The sequence below is a fragment of the Bombina bombina genome, chromosome 6 (assembly GCF_027579735.1).
Source record: "Bombina bombina isolate aBomBom1 chromosome 6, aBomBom1.pri, whole genome shotgun sequence".
NCBI classification, from domain to species: Eukaryota; Metazoa; Chordata; class Amphibia; order Anura; family Bombinatoridae; genus Bombina; species Bombina bombina.
In genome coordinates this window covers 313,666,685-313,682,905 of record NC_069504.1, presented here as the reverse complement: position 1 = coordinate 313,682,905, position 16,221 = coordinate 313,666,685, and the positions used below count along the sequence as shown (strand labels likewise).

Sequence of the window (16,221 nt, the reverse complement as noted above, 5' to 3'; positions counted from 1 at the left end):
GCCCCGCAAAAGGCCCTTTTAAGGGCTGGTAATAGAGTTTATTACTTTATGGATATTAGATTAGGGGTTAATAATATTAATATAGCTGTCGGCGGTGTAAGGGGTCAGATTAGGGGATAGATCAGGTAGATGGCGGCGGTTTTAGGGGCTCACAGTAGGGGGTTAGTTTATGTAGATGGCGGCGGTTTAGGGGTTAAATACTTTATTAGGGATTGCGACGGGGGATCGCGGTTGACAGGTAGATAGACATTGCGCATGCGTTAGGTGTTAGGTTTTATTTAGCAGATCGCGGTTGACAGGTAGATAGACATTGCGCATGCGTTAGGTGTTAGGTTTTATTTAGCAGATCGCGGTTGACAGTTAGATAGACATTGCGCATGCGTTAGGTGTTAGGTTTATTTAGCAGCTAGTTTAGAGAGTTACAGGGCTCCAATAGTCAGCGTAAGGCTTCTTACTGCTGCTTTTTGTGGCGAGGTGAAAATGGAGTAAGATATCTCCATTTTCGCCACGTAAGTCCTTACGCTGTATATTGGATACCAAACTGCGCGGGTTTGGTATACCTGCCTATGGCCCAAAAAACTACGGGCGACGGCAGAAATATACGTGCGTAACTTCTAGGTTATGCCGTATATAGGATACCAAACCCACGCAAATATTGGCGTCGCCAGCTTTTGCGGGCGACGATTTTTATCGGATCGACCCCCTTATTGTTCTTCTAATTTAAATTTTTGTATATAAAAGTTACATTTTAACTACTACCTTAAGCTGCACTACTTATAAACAATTGTGTATAGGACTGTCTTTTCTAGTCTATCTTAAAGGGACACTGAACCCAAATTTTTTCTTTTGTGATTCAGATAGAGCATGAAATTTTAAGCAACTTTCTAAATTGCTCCTATTATCAAATTTTCTTCATTCTCTTGGTATCTTTATTTGAAATGCAAGAATGTAAGTTTAGATGCCGGCCCATTTTAGGTGAACAACCTGGGTTGTTCTTGCTGATTGGTGGATAAAGCCATCCATCAATAATAAAGTGCTTTCAAGAGTTCTGAACTAAAAAGAAGCTTAGATGCCTTCTTTTTCAAATAAAGATAGCAAGTGAACGAAGAAAAATTGATAATAGGAGTAAATTAGAAAGTTGCTTAAAATCGCATGCTCTATCTGAATCACAAAATAAAAAAAATTGGGTTCAGTGTCCCTTTAAGACTTAAAATATCTAAGTAACGCAAATTGGAATATACACCAGTTTTATTAATTTAAATGACATATTTGTTTCCTCACTGTGTTAATTCAATACATTTCTTTCTGGCCATGAGTTTATAAGTAAGGTTATGACCCAGCAAATACATTACAACAGATACAATAAAATAGTACAGACTCATCATCCCAGGTATATAAGGAATGTAGCAAAGTGTGCAAAAGATCAATCAAATTAGCCAATATTTAAAATGATACATCAAATGCAAAGTATTCTACGACAAATCTGAAAGGATCTTTAAGTATATAAATGACAAAAAAATCTAAGAAGGGGAAATATATGTACATTCAAATGTGAGAAGGGTACTATGATTAACAGTGAAATGCGGGAATGCTGAACTGCTAAACCATTTCTTTGGCATACACAAGAGAGGAACAAATAAGAGAAACATAGAAACAAGCTAGAACATAAAAGCCCATACCAATAACTTGGTTATCTCCAGGTGATATAAGAAAAAATGGATAATATCCAGGTACATAAAACTCTAGATTCAGATGGAATACAAACAAGGGCTCTAAGGAAATTTAGCACTGTCATAGCCAAACCTCTACTCTTAAGGGAACAGCTTAAGGATTTTACTTTGTTAGCAATGGGAAGTAAAGTGTGGTTTGTTGCTCCAAGCTAGGTCATTATTTGAAAAACTAGGTAAGCCAGATAGGGCTTGGGGGAGTAGGCCAGGTGTACAGTTGCAGTTTGTCAGTCCTGTCCTGGATTGGTGAATTAATATGTGTGATGTCACTAGGAGGAGGGGTTGCAAAGGGGATATAAGCTGATGCACACAATGCAAGGGCAGTAAAATAATTTTATGTTTTTTGTACTTACAGGTTTGCTACTGTTACAGTGTAGATCCAGCAGGATGACCACTAGAAGCAGGAAGATACCTAAAATGTATATGGTCAGCAAGAACATGTGGAGTGGAAGTGCAGCAAGGGAGGAGAGAAAGTCTAAGAAGAGGAGGATGGCTACAGTGAAGGAAGCTGGCAAGGATTCTCAAGGAGTAAACAACCACACCACGGTAGGAAATTTGCCCCATGCTAATAAAGAGAATCTCCTTCAGGCCCCTCAATTTTCTCCCATGCCTCCCCCTTCCCTAGTAAGATCCCTGGGTTTTGCTAATCCTAGAGTTATGCTATCAGCATCACCTCTTCTCATCCACCGAGCAGTGCTAGATCATTGCCTTTAAAATTCCCCTCTGCCCGTACCTCTTGGCCAGGGGGAGAGTTTTTCCAAGCGCCCAGGTGCTGGGACTGGCAGTGAACCTACTAGGGATCATGTGGTCACCATGGGTATTTTCCTCTCCGCCACCATTATACGTCAGTAGCGTGCGCGGGGTGGCGTGGTAGGAGTATGGGTCAGTATTTTTCCCCGCAATTACCAATAGAGCACAAATCATCTCATAAGGCTATGGGTAGCTCCAAAATTCAGCTGGCGCCTGTGCAGGCGTATCAATCTAACAGTGCTGCTGCGGAGCTGAGGTGGGCTCCTCCGATTAATGTGCTCAGGGGTTTTGTGAATCCAGGTGGGTCTGGTAACAGTCAGTCTGATATGGATATGGGGAAATGTGTTGTCATGAGTACGGAAGTTTTTTCTCAGGATGGGGTTCAGGAAAACTGTATTAGCAGGCATAACTATAGAGCCAGTGCTTATTTAGAGAATAGCAGGGATATTAGGCAAAGTAACAATAGCGCATATGTGAATCAGCCATTACATAATGATAACATTTTGAGGGGCAGTGATGGTAACTAATATGTTAAGGTAGATGATACATATAATGTGAAACAATGTGCAGTGAATAACCGACTATATCCACAGGCTGAGGGAATAAGTATCCAGGGAATGGACGCAGATAGGAGAGATCACTAGCAGCAAAGAACCAGCAAGGAACTGCTTGGGAAGAGAACAGCCAAACAAGCAGGAAGGAGCACACAAGAATGGTAAGAAGAGGATTTTTACTGCAATGTCATCAGATAGTTCTGACACCAATTCTGATTCAGATTCAGAAGTAGGGGCAAAGGGCCCAAATAAGAAAATATAAAAAATAGTACGAAAAATTTCAGCTAAGCTGGGTCAAGGGGGATGTATGAAAGAATCAGAGGATGAGGATAGTAAAGGGGATGAGGGGTTTGATAACGAAAGCAGTGGCACTAAGCAGGTTCATTTAGTAGCATATTTAAAGTAAAAAATGTTTCAGAAAGCACAGAAAGGAAAATTTCTTGATTCGTTTAATATTACTAGGTACGCGTTGGCAATCAAATCCAGGGGTGAGGAGACAAAGAGCAAGAGAAATACTTATTTTGCTGAATGAGTTGAAGGTTTTGCTATAGAGGCTCACCCCAAACAGACAAAAGGGATGATGAGGTATTTGCATTTGATTTCCGATTGTTACACGGCATAAGGGGGGTTCTCATGGAAGGACTATGACGAGAAATTCAGGAAAGGTAACATGGCGACAGGGGGTAAGGGCAGAAAGAATTTTGGGGTTAAAGTGATTGACATGTGGTCTCGTTTAGTGAAGTTAGCAGAAGGCCAGGGGCCCAGAAATCCCCAGTTGATGAGGACAGGTAGGCAAGAGGTGAGGGAATGCTGGGCATTCAATGACAAGTGCTGTGATAGGGGCCCGTTGTGCAAATATAAGCATGTTTGGAGACATTGTGCTGGTAATTACACAAGGCTGGAATGCAGGAAGACAGAGGGTGGAAAAAATAATTTCTTTCGGAACACAGCAAGGTTCATGGGGAATGGAGATGGGAATAGCCACGGCACTGAACATAAATAGAATAGAGGAATTAGATGTATACTCTGAAGTTAAAGATAGGGAAAAATTGCAAGAAGGGTTGAGATTTGGTTTCAGTCTCCCTATTCAAGGGGGGGGGGTAAATGGGGCAATAAAGACAAGAAATCTGAAGTCTTACCAGAATTACCAGAAGTTTTGAGGGAGAAATTGGGGAAGGAGGTAGCCTTAGGAAGGATGGCAGGCCCCTTTAATGACAAACCACTTAAGAATTTGGTAATATCACCGTTGGGAGTGGTGCCCAAAAAAGAGGCTGGTAAATTCAGAATGATTTAGCACTTATCCTACCCCAAAGGTCAGTCAGTAAATGACGCAATCAGTAGGGAAGAGGTATCAGTATCCTATCAGCCATTTGATCAGGCAGTAAATTTGGTTAGGTTGGAAGGCCAGGGTGCTGACTTAGCAAAAGTAGATATAGAATCTGCATTCAGATTACTACCTATAAACCCACAAAAAGTTTTGTTTTGATGGGTTGCAAATTTGAGGGCAAATTCTATATCGACAAATGTTTGCCTATGGGGTGTGCTCTATCTTGTGTATATTTTGAAATGTTCAGCACTTTTTTGCATTGGCTGGTTGAGAGAAGGGCAGATGAGAGTAATATTGTGCATTACCTTGATGACTTCATGGTAGTGGGTAGAAAGGGTACAGGAGAATGTGACAGAGTTCTTAGTGTATTCCTGAAAGCATTTTTGGAGATGGGGGTTCCAGTGGTAGGGGACAAATCAGAGGGTCCCTGTTCTAAGTTATCCTCTTTAGGCATAGGGATTGATTCAGTGAATCAGCAGTGCAGATTACCCCAAGATAAAGTTGTAAAGATGAGGGAGGCCATAAAGCAAGTTATTGATAAAAGGAAGGTATCACTTAGGGAGATGCAGAGATTATTGGGACTGTTAAAGTTGCATGCAGGGTGATAACAGCGGGAAGAATCTTTAAAAGGTGGTTGGAAGTGAGCACCAAGGGGGTGGTAAAGCCTAGTCACATGATCCGACTGAACAATCAATTGAAAGGGGATTTAAAAGTATGGGATAGTTTCCTAAGTAATTTTAATGGCATTAGGATTTGGAAACAGAAGGTGATAGATAACAAATTCCAGTTATATACAGATGCTGACAATAGAGGGGTGAATAACCTATCAGCATCATCCCCTGAGGTCATAGCATTTGTGCAGCATGTAGTTTTGAAATGTTTACATATATATGTCAATATAAACTTTAGGGCTAAGCACATACTAGGAGTTAACAATGTTGTAGCTGATGCTTTGTCAAGGTTTAAATGGGAGACCTTTAGGAAGTTTGCACCTAATGTGGAACAGAAAGGTGAGGATTGCCCCGTTTATCTTTGTGTAAGGGTTCCTGTCTGCTGTTTTAACTGACCTTGTACCTTTAAGATGCTCCCTATAAAGAGCACCTCCTACTAGCACACCTTGCTGGTTAATTAAGTTTATTCCTAGCCTCAAGCTCACAACCGAGTTACTTGCTCCATACTAGAAGTCGTGACTAACTTGCAGTGCCTTAACTTTGTGATCTTCAGTTACTGCAGGGCTCACGAAGCAGCTCCTTCTAAAGCCTACCTGATTCAAGTTTCATTGCTGATCTCCTCCTGAGTCCATCTCCTTATCGGACCAGAGCGCTCCTGCTTCTCCGCACACAGCCTGTGCAGCAGCGCTGACGTCATCAGCTACGGCCCTGGGCAGCTCTCACATCCAGAGTCACTCTGCAGCTCCCAGCGTGTGAGTGAGTACCGCATCTTCGATCTCAGGATTGAGGTCAGACTTTTCACTTCTACTCTATATCTACACATTGTTACAAGGAGGCTTTATTTACTACTAACTTATTAGACTTCATATCGTTAAAGCTGCATCATATGCCTTAATGTTAACTACTGGTAAATGCCTAGTTTGAGTATTGTAATCTAAGACACTGATTACAAATTTCCACTCAAAGTCCTAGGCAAAGATTAAAAAACATTTAAGAAACATTTAGCCATACATCCTTACAGTTTCTTAAATGGTACATACACAACTTTAAGTTTAGTGATATTTATAGTATTGCCACTGACCTAACCTTGACAGAATTAACCAGCCAGAAGGAAGGATTTTGTGTTTGTATACACTGTATAATCCTACATATATTACGTCATGGAACAAGACCAATTAAGTGACAAGGTTCAGGTACTCTCTGATAGATTGGAAGCTCTTTCTAGCTCCTTCCATGAACTACAGGTAGAAAATCAGGCATTGAAAGCCTGTCTAAGGGAGACTCTCACACCCAAAGCTACCTCTGTAGAAACAACCCCAGAACCCATGGTCTCCCCCCCAGAGAAGTTCTCTGGAGACAGATCAAGATTCAGAGAGTTTAGGAATTCATGTCTGCTACTCTTTGAAATGAAGCCTCGCACTTATCCAACCGAAAGGTCTAGAGTGCTCACAGTCATATCCTATCTGAGGAGGGAGCCAAGGGCCTGGGCAGACACTTTTTTTTGAGAATGAAGATTCCATTTTAGGGTCCTTATCTGCTTTCTTCAATCAGATGTCTGTGCTTTATGATGATCCTTTTAAGCAGGTCTCAGCAGAGAATACTCTCAGGTCTCTCAAACAGAGAAAGAACCCTGTAGAGAACTACATAACGCAATTTAAGATCTCAGCTCGTGATTCCGAATGGAATGAGGTCTCTCTCAAAACTCAGTATCGTTTAGGTTTATCAGAGGAAATTAAAGATGAACTCTCACGCACAGGTATATCGGATTCATTAGAGGACTTGTTTACCCTTACTATCAATATTGACAGACGTCTTAGGGAACGCCGTTCTGAGAAAGCTAACAGTACAAGGAGTTTATCATCCACTGTAGCCTACTCTAGTAAGGATACTCCTCAACCTATGGACATTGGTTTATGAAAGGACCCCTAACCATGCAAGAAAAATCCAGAAGGAAACTGCACAGTCTGTGCATGTATTGTGCCAGCCCCTCACATGAAGTCAAGGACTGTCCTGTCCTCACAAAAAAATAAGAAGGGTAGGTTGATTGATTCTACAGAATCTTATTTAATGAAAGTTATTAAACCCTCATACCTGACCATTCCTATTACTTTACAGTGGGACCAAGTACGGATAACCACTGAAGCCATTGTCGATACTGGGTCTAGCAGAAATTTTGTTGATCAAGCTTTTGTCAAACAAAATAAAATACCCCTTGTGTGTAAGCATCTACCGGTCTCTGTGAAGGTTATTGATGGCACCATGCTTAAATCAGGTCCTGTTACACACCAGACAACATCCTTACAGGTAACATCATGCACACACATCACAGAAATACTCACATTTGATGTGATAATCTCCAAAATGTTTGATATAATACTTGGTATAGACTGGTTAAGAACACATAAACCATCTGTGGATTGGAGTAATCTTAGTTTAACTTTTCCACAATTCACTGATGGTGAACAAAAATCTTCTGACTCAGTTATGTTACAGGTTCATGATAATATTCTACCCCAACAGTATGCTGATTTCTCTGATGTGTTTAACAAAAAAGATGCTGAAAAATTACCCCCCCCATAGAGACTACGACTGTCCTATTGATTTGCTCCCAGGGGTCTCAATCCCATATGGACACATTTACCCCCTCTCTAAACCAGAGCTAGAACACCTAAAAAATTACATTGACGAAAATCTTAAGAAAGGCTTTATAAGACCTAGCACATCCCCAGCAGGTGCAGGCATATTTTTCGTTACCAACAAAGATGGTACATTGAGACCCATTATTGACTAAGGGAGTTAAACAGGCGTACTAGGAAAAATCGGTATCCACTCCCATTAATACCTGAGTTAATAGAAAGATTAAGGGGGCCTCGATTTTCACAAAATTGGATCTTCGAGGAGCCTATAATCTAATACGAATGAGAGCTGGCGACGAATGGCTCACTGCTTTTCGGACTAGATATGGGCTATTCGAATATACAGTGATGCCATTCGGTCTATGCAATGCCGCAGCAATATTTCAGTGTTTGATTAATGATCTTTTCAGGGATATACTAGATGTTTTTGTAGTTGTCTATCTTGACGACATCCTGATCTATTCTCAAAATCTTGATCAACACAGAATCCATGTAAAGGAAGTACTAACTAGATTACGTAAGAACAATCTATATGCCAAGTTAGAGAAATGCATATTTGAGTCCAACAACATAACTTTCTTAGGTTATGATATAACCCCTGAGGGTATTAAGATGCAGGATGATAAGGTCCAAGCAATTTTGGATTGGCCTGTACCCCATTCTAGGAAAGATGTACAACGGTTCTTGGGGTTCTCAAATTATTATAGAAAATTTATCCCAGGGTTTGCATCCATCACTAAACCACTCAATGAACTCACTAAGTTAAACCTAGCTTTCAAGTGGTCAAAAGAAACTCAAACGGTATTTGATTTACTGAAACGTAAATTCACCACTGCACCTATCCTGCAGTACCCTGATCTAGAGAAAAAGTTTATTTTAGAGGTTGACGCCTCAGAATTCGCCATAGGCGCATAGGCGCAGTTCTCTCCCAAAGGAAATCATTCAAGGATCCATTGCACCCTGTAGCCTTCTTTTCCAGACTCATGCAACCGGCGGAGTTAAACTATCCCGTGGGCGAAAAGGAGTTGTTAGCAATAAAATGTTCCTTCGACCATTGGAGACATCTGCTGGAGGGGGCTGCACAACCAACGGTTATCTATACCGACCATAAGAACTTGCAATACCTGCAATCCAACCGAACCCTATCCTCCATACAATTACGCTGGAGTTTGTACTTCTCCCGTTTCCATTACATTATTACTTATAGACCGGGGGCAAGAAATGGCAAGGCCGACGCACTTTCCAGGTGAGATTCTAAACCAGAAAATCTCAATACACCTGCCACTGTCATTCCTAAGGACTGCATCCTAGGGGTTCTATCAGATCTAACATCTGTTCTGAAGGACGCAATCGCCAAGGACTCTTCAGCACCACATGCGGATCTCACCTGCAACCCTAACGGCTTCCTATGCAAGGAAGGGAAGTTATATATTCCTCCTAATTTAAGACTTTCTGTTCTTAAATCTGTTCATGAGTCCCCCCTTGCAGGACATATGGGTAGGGATAAAACTACGGAATTGCTCAAGAGATCTTTCTGGTGGCCAACTTTACATCAGGATATAAAACAATATCTTACTCAATGTATAGTATGTGCTACAACTAAACCTTCACGACAACTTCCTGTGGGGCTCCTACAACCACTACCAGTTCCACAAATTCCCTGGGAGGCAGTTTCTATGGATTTTATTGTTGACTTACCCCAATCATGTAACTACACCACCATACTAGTGGTAACAGATCTTTTTTCAAAGATGGCACACTTTGTACCAATTTCCTCCTTACCCACCTCAAAAATTTTGTGTGATCTCTTTATTAGTAACGTTGTGCGACTCCATGGGATACCTAAAATAGTCCTCAGCGACAGAGGATCTCAATTCAGCTCTAGGTTTTGGAGGAATATGTGCACCGCGCTTCATATAGAGCAGAAACTTTCCACTGCTTACCATCCGCAAACGAATGGTCAGACAGAGAGGGTGAATCAGTGGCTCGAGCAGTATTTACGCTGTTTCTGTTCTCATCAACAAGATGCTTGGGCCACTTATTTACCTCTGGCCGAGTTTGCATATAACAACACTCAAAGTTCTACTACTGGCACTTCACCTTTCTATGTGAATTATGGTTTACATCCTAATTTCACCCTCCTACCTAGAGTTAAAACACCTTGCCCACAAGTGAATGATCTTGTCAATGACATTGCTGCCAACTTCTCTTCGATTCGTGATCATATCCATCATGCACAAGCCTCACAACGTAGGTATTACGATCTCCGGCACCGACCCTCTCCACAATACACTGTGGGACAACGTGTGTGGCTCTCTACTAAGCATCTTAGGATACCTTATCCATGTAGGAAACTCGGTAAACTCTTTTTAGGTCCTTTCCCCGTTACCCGGGTTAATGGCCCTTCGACAGTAACATTGCAACTTCCACCCTCCTTCAAGATACATCCTACATTCCATGTGTCCTTGGTCAAACCATGTAACACTCCTGCCTCTCACACTGGAACCGATGACCAGACCCTCACAGTTGCCTCTGACACAGAGTATGAAGTTCACAGTGTCCTGGATTCTAGACTCCGCCATGGAGTTCTATTCTATTTGATCCATTGGAAGGGTTTCGGTCATGAGGAAGACTCCTGGGAGCCTGCTTCCAATGTTTCGGCTCCTAGACTGGTTTCCCTTTTCCACAGACGTAACCCTGATCGCCCCAGACCCTGAACCTCGCTGTGGTTCCTTTGGAGGGGGGCTATGTAAGGGTTCCTGTCTGCTGTTTTAACTGACCTTGTACCTTTAAAGAGCACCTCCTACTAGCACACCTTGCTGGTTAATTAAGTTTATTCCTAGCCTCAAGCTCACAACCGAGTTACTTGCTCCATACTAGAAGTCGTGACTAACTTGCAGTGCCTTAACTTTGTGATCTTCAGTTACTGCAGGGCTCACAAAGGAGCTTCTTCTAAAGCCTACCTGATTCAAGTTTCATTGCTGATCTCCTCCTGAGTCTGTCTCCTTATCGGACCAGAGCGCTCCTGCTTCTCCGCACACAGCCTGTGCAGCAGCACTGACGTCATCAGCTATGGCCCTGGGCAGCTCTCACATCCAGAGTCACTCTGCAGCTCCCAGCGTGTGAGTGAGTACCGCATCTTCGATCTTAGGATTCAGGTCAGACTTTTCACTTCTACTCTATATCTACACATTGTTACAAGGAGGCTTTATTTACTACTAACTTATTAGACTTCATTTCGTTAAAGCTGCATCATATGCCTTAATGCTAACTACTGGTAAATGCCTAGTTTGAGTATTGTAATCTAAGACACTGATTACAAATTTCCACTCAAAGTCCTAGGCAAAGATTAAAAAACATTTAAGAAACATTTAGCCATACATCCTTACAGTTTCTTAAATGGTACATACACAACTTTAAGTTTAGTGATATATATACTATTGCCACTGACCTAACCTTGACACTTTGGCAGATTGGGAGCAATTAAAGGTCATCAACAGTTTGGTCAGACAATCAGTGGACATGGACTGCATATAATAAGCATTGGAAGAATTGGAAGGAATTTGTAAGGGGTAAAAAGGGTAAAATAGAGTGAATATTTTTAGAGTATTTAGTGTGAGTATTATTTAGGCACGCAGGTATCAAGAAAGGCAACTTAAGCACTGTAATGGCAGGGATTTCATTCTTTGCGCAGGTGCGGGAGGAAGTAGACGTGACATAAAGATTCTTAGTTAAAAAAGTAGTAAGAGGTTGGTCAGCAGGGGAAGAAAAAATTAGAGATAAGAGAGAACCTATCACAGCAGAGAGATTAGAGATCTTGGTAAACTCTTTAAGCAGGGTTTGTACTGATGTTTTTAAAACTACATTGTTTGCAGCAGCATTGAGGATAAGTGAATTGGTGGCGCCCAATAAAAACTCAGATGAGACGGGCCTAAAACTGCAGGATGTGAGAATTTCTGTAGAATCTTTACTAATATTCATACAAAGGTCAAAGACAGATAGGGAAGGAAAAGAGGCATGGATAACGGCTAAAGCAACAGGGGGTAAAATAGTCCTGTTTCACATGTAAGAAGCTATTTAGGTTTGGCCCCGCTAAGGGCGTGATGTTCTTTAGGCATAAGGATGGTAGTAGTTTAACCAGGTTCCAGTTCAAAGGGGTTTTTTCATTAGTAGTGGAGAAGCTAGCATGGAAAAGCAGTTATTTGGCTCCTGATTCATTTAGGAGTGGCTACAAGCGTGGCATTGTCAGGGGCCCCGGTAGAGCAGATAAATAAGATGGGGAGGTGGAAATCAAATGCATATAGGAAATACATCAGGCCCATAAATAAAAAGTAAAAAAAAAAGTAAATTTGGATTGTGGTTTAAGTTGTGATGATAATGTTAGTGTATTGTTTGGTTTGTCCATTCTAGGTAGAGCCATAAGAGTATGGATAATTGGACACTCCTATGTGCTTTGGGCAGCTTCACACACAGCTGCAACCAGGCAGGGAGTGAACTTAGTAATAAATAAAAAGCCCTATATATAGCACAGAATGGCTACCCTAAAAAACGGGAGTTAGTTCCAAGAACACCCAAAATATAAAAATGGGACAAATAAATTAGGGAGTGCTAAAACAAGCTGCTATATGTTAGAGGTTAAAGGGTTTAGAAAATTTCCAATGAGCAGAAGTATAATAAAGGTTTAGAAATCCATTGAGTGAATATATAAGGTGCAAACATATATATTCACTCAATGAATTTCTAAACCTTTATTATACTTCTGCTCATTGGAAATTTTCTAAACCTTTTAACCTCTAACATATAGCAGCTTGTTTTAGGGAGTGAACTTAGGTTTTAGCTCTAAAGTAGTGGGAATTAGGTGGATAGGGAAGAGAGTGATGAAATGGAAACAGTTATTGGAGACAGCACAGATCTCTAGGAGAAAGTGGGATCTACCCGATATTTAGTTATACACCTGGGTGGGCATGACATATGTTCGGTTCCTTTAATCGATCTACAGGAGCAGGTCAGCAAGGTATTCAGATGGTTTAAGCTATAATGGGTGGGGACCAAACTAGTCTGGTCTAGCATCCTTTCTGGATTCTGTTGGAAGGATAGTGTTACACAGAAAGGTGGAAACAAGAGTAGGAAAAAGGTAAACCAGGCTGGTAGAAAGGTGATAGAAGAAATAGGGGGAGAGTGATAGAGCACCCATTAATAAGCGTCAGGAACCAGAATCTGTACAGAAGCGATGGAGTACACTTTTCTAAAGATGGTAACGAAATATTCATCGAAGACATCAGGAGGGTGATACAAAGTTACTTAGAGGTAAGAAAAGGTCACAAGGATTGTTGAGGTGATGGCAGTAAGTGGGTCCTCTTTTGTTGGTGGTAAATATTGCGGCCTGGCACGTGGGTACAACAATAATAGGGGGAGGTCTGTAGACAACAGGGACATTGAGTGGTGGTCTGTCGGTCAAACTCATTTTGCCCTCCTAATCTGCAGATCCCTCGGCCTGCTATTTGCCAGTAATTTCACCCCTGAGTTGCGTGCGGTCACGCTCCTTGGTTACGCTCCTTGGTTAATAAACAAGTGACTTTTTCTTATGCCAAAATTTGTGTGTGTCTTTATTATTAAGTAAGGAAAATAAGTTGGGGAAAGGGAAGGTTATAAATTATTGGGATTACAGGGAATGTAAATTCCTTAGTACAGTGTACTGACAGAATAGGAAGGGAATAGCTTAAGGAATTTACTTGTTTAGCAATAGGACGTAAGGTGTGGTTTGTTGTTCCAAGTTAGGTCAATGTTTGAAAATCTAGGTAAGCCAGATAGAGGGTGGGGGAGTAGGCCAGGTGTACAGTTGCAGTTTGTCAGGCCTATCTTGGATTGGTGAATTAATATGTGTGATGTCACTAGGATGAGGGGTTGCAAAGGGGATATAAGCTGATGCACACAATGCAAGGACAGAAAAATAATTTTGTCTTTTTTCCCTCCCACCCTCCCTAGATATAAACAAGGCTTGCCAAAAAGAAGAGGTCACATCGTATGGAGCGATCAGAACAACACGGATAGGGGCAAATGCTGTGGTTATTGTGCCATTCAAGATAAGACCGCCCGTGTTCTCGCCCCTTATGGGCCATGATCACATGTAGCATGACATCATCTTGTGGTCTGTCGGTCAGAGCTGGTTGATTGCAAATAATTGAGCATTACTATGACTGTCATTCATATTCATTTTGCAGTAAATATCGCGGCTTGGCACGTGGGTACGGCGATAATAGGGTGAGGTCCGTAGACTACGTGGACATTGAGTGGTGGTCTGTTGGTCAAACTCATTTTGCCCTCCTTATCTGCCAATTTCTCGGCCTGCTATTTGCCAGTAATTTCACCCCTGAGTTGTGCCCGGTCACGCTCCTTGGTTACGTGGGGTCGCATATTTCTATTCAAATGCTGGTGCATTTAATTTTGATTTGGTTGATTTGGATTTATGATTTGGATTTGATTTATTATGATTGACAGTTTGAGGATTGCTCATAATATTGCTATAAAGGCATAATTTGGTTAATTAGTAAACAAGTGACCTTTTCTAACGGCAGAATTTGTGTGTGTCTTTATTATTAAGTAAGGAAAATAAGTTGGGGAAAGGGAAGGTTATAAATTAAAGGGATTACAGGAAATAGAAAAACTAAAGTTTAAATTCCTTAGTTCAGAGAAGGGCCACAAAAATAATAAAGGAGGATTTCAACTATGAGGAGAGGCTAGCCAAACTGGACCTGTTTACTCTAGAAAAAAGGGGATTTAAATGTGATATGATTATTTTATACAAATATAATTCAGGCCCATTTACAGAGTTGACAGAAGATATGTTATTCCAAGGCATTTTTTTTTGTGAAAAGAGGTCACACTTTAAGGCTAGAAGAAAGGAGATTTAATATAAAGCAACATAAATGTTTTTTCGCTGTAAGAGTAATCAAATTGTGAATGTCAATAGCTTAGATACATTTTAAAATTGCTTAGATACATTTCTGGCTAAAAACAGAATTTAGGCATATTATTGTTTGTGTTAAATGGGTCGGCTTTCTAACGTTCCATCTGCAGCGTCAATTTGCATGGTCTGTATAGGTTGAACCCTATTAAACAGTCTTTTTTCAACTTCAACTACTATGTTACTAGGCTGCTATGTACCAGAAAAAAACAAAATAGCTTATCTTCAGTCATTCAACACTTAAAATCATTCAATAAAGTGAAAGCAGGTAAAGCAACCCAGTAGTCAAAGGACCATAACATACAGTATAATTGCATAATCAGCAAATGTACATTACAAAGACAATGCAATATCATTTACTCTGACTTTCAATGGACAGTAGATTTTGTTTTCTGTCAAATGTAGAAATATCATTTTATTTCCCTGTTCTTTGCATCATGTGGCAGCAATCATCGAATTACAGGCTCACATATACTATATGGCCAAAAGTATGTGGCCAACACTTATATAAGCTCGTTGGAAATCTAACTCGAAAAACCATGGGTATTAAAATGTGGTCCCCCCCTTAATGGCTATAACAGCAGATTTGCTATCTAAGAGGTTACATGAGAGAGGATACAACAAAAAGATTGTAGAAAAGGCTCATAGGGAGGTAACAGACCTGGATAGAAAGTGCCTACTTCTGGACCAGAACAAATTAAGAACTGAAACAAAGAAAATAACTTTTGTAACCGATTTTTCAGTCCAATACAATGATATATGTGGCATAGTTAGAAGACACTTCCAATTACTGTTGGTGGATGATGGTTTGACAGACATGGTTAAGAACGGATGCAGATTCTCGTACAGGTGAAACAAGTCCATAGGGAGTATGGTAGCTCCTTCCCAACTCAAAAACCAATGTCAGTCATACCATCATCATCCTGGCTATTGCATAAAGGAACATTTAGATGTGGCTACTCACAATGGAAACCATGTGAGCATGTACAAGTGGCCTCATCATTCCAGTCATTTGTAACTTTTGCAGTGGCCTCTTGCCTAAACTGCAGGTCTACATTTTTGATGTATTTGTTGTGGTGTGCTTCGTGCAACCAACAATATGTAGGACTCACGACTAGGGAGGTCCGTACCTATATTTGTTAGCACCTGTCAACAATTAATATTGGCAAATGCAATACACAACTGGTTAATCACTTTGTGACCAGACATAATAAGAACTGTGACACCCTGAGATGGATGGTCATTGAAAAGATCAAAGAGCCAAAAAAGAGGGGGTAATAAATTCCAGTTGCTCTCCAGGCAAGAGATGTATTAGATATTCAGGCTTCAAGACCAAGATATCATTTGGTCTGAACTCTAAATACAATTTCAAAAATTATTGGAGTTAGTATCTCTGTTTGGGACTTGTCTATAGTTGTACATGTATTGGTTTCAGACATTTTTGACACTTTAGTCATGTAAGAACTACTGAGTGAACAAGTAATTCCTCATTTTATCCAAATGAGGATATTTGTTGTCAATAATAGCAATATGTGTATATTTAAATATGTAAAAGTGTTAATGAATATATGTGAGACATGCAATGTTTCATC

The 16,221-nt window shown here is 40.7% G+C and overlaps 1 long non-coding RNA gene across 2 annotated transcripts; it reads left to right on the top strand.

The window, feature by feature from the left end:
* The first annotated feature begins 1,898 nt into the window (after window positions 1-1,898).
* LOC128665053 (uncharacterized) lies at window positions 1,899-13,719 on the top strand. Of its 2 annotated transcripts, none has more exons than XR_008402980.1 (3): window positions 1,899-2,273; window positions 3,071-3,192; window positions 13,651-13,719. It is a non-coding gene; the product is annotated as an uncharacterized LOC128665053 (long non-coding RNA). The 2 variants fall into 2 exon arrangements; XR_008402981.1 differs by lacking the exon at window positions 13,651-13,719 and adding an exon at window positions 3,494-3,811.
* Window positions 13,720-16,221: the final 2,502 nt, after the last annotated feature.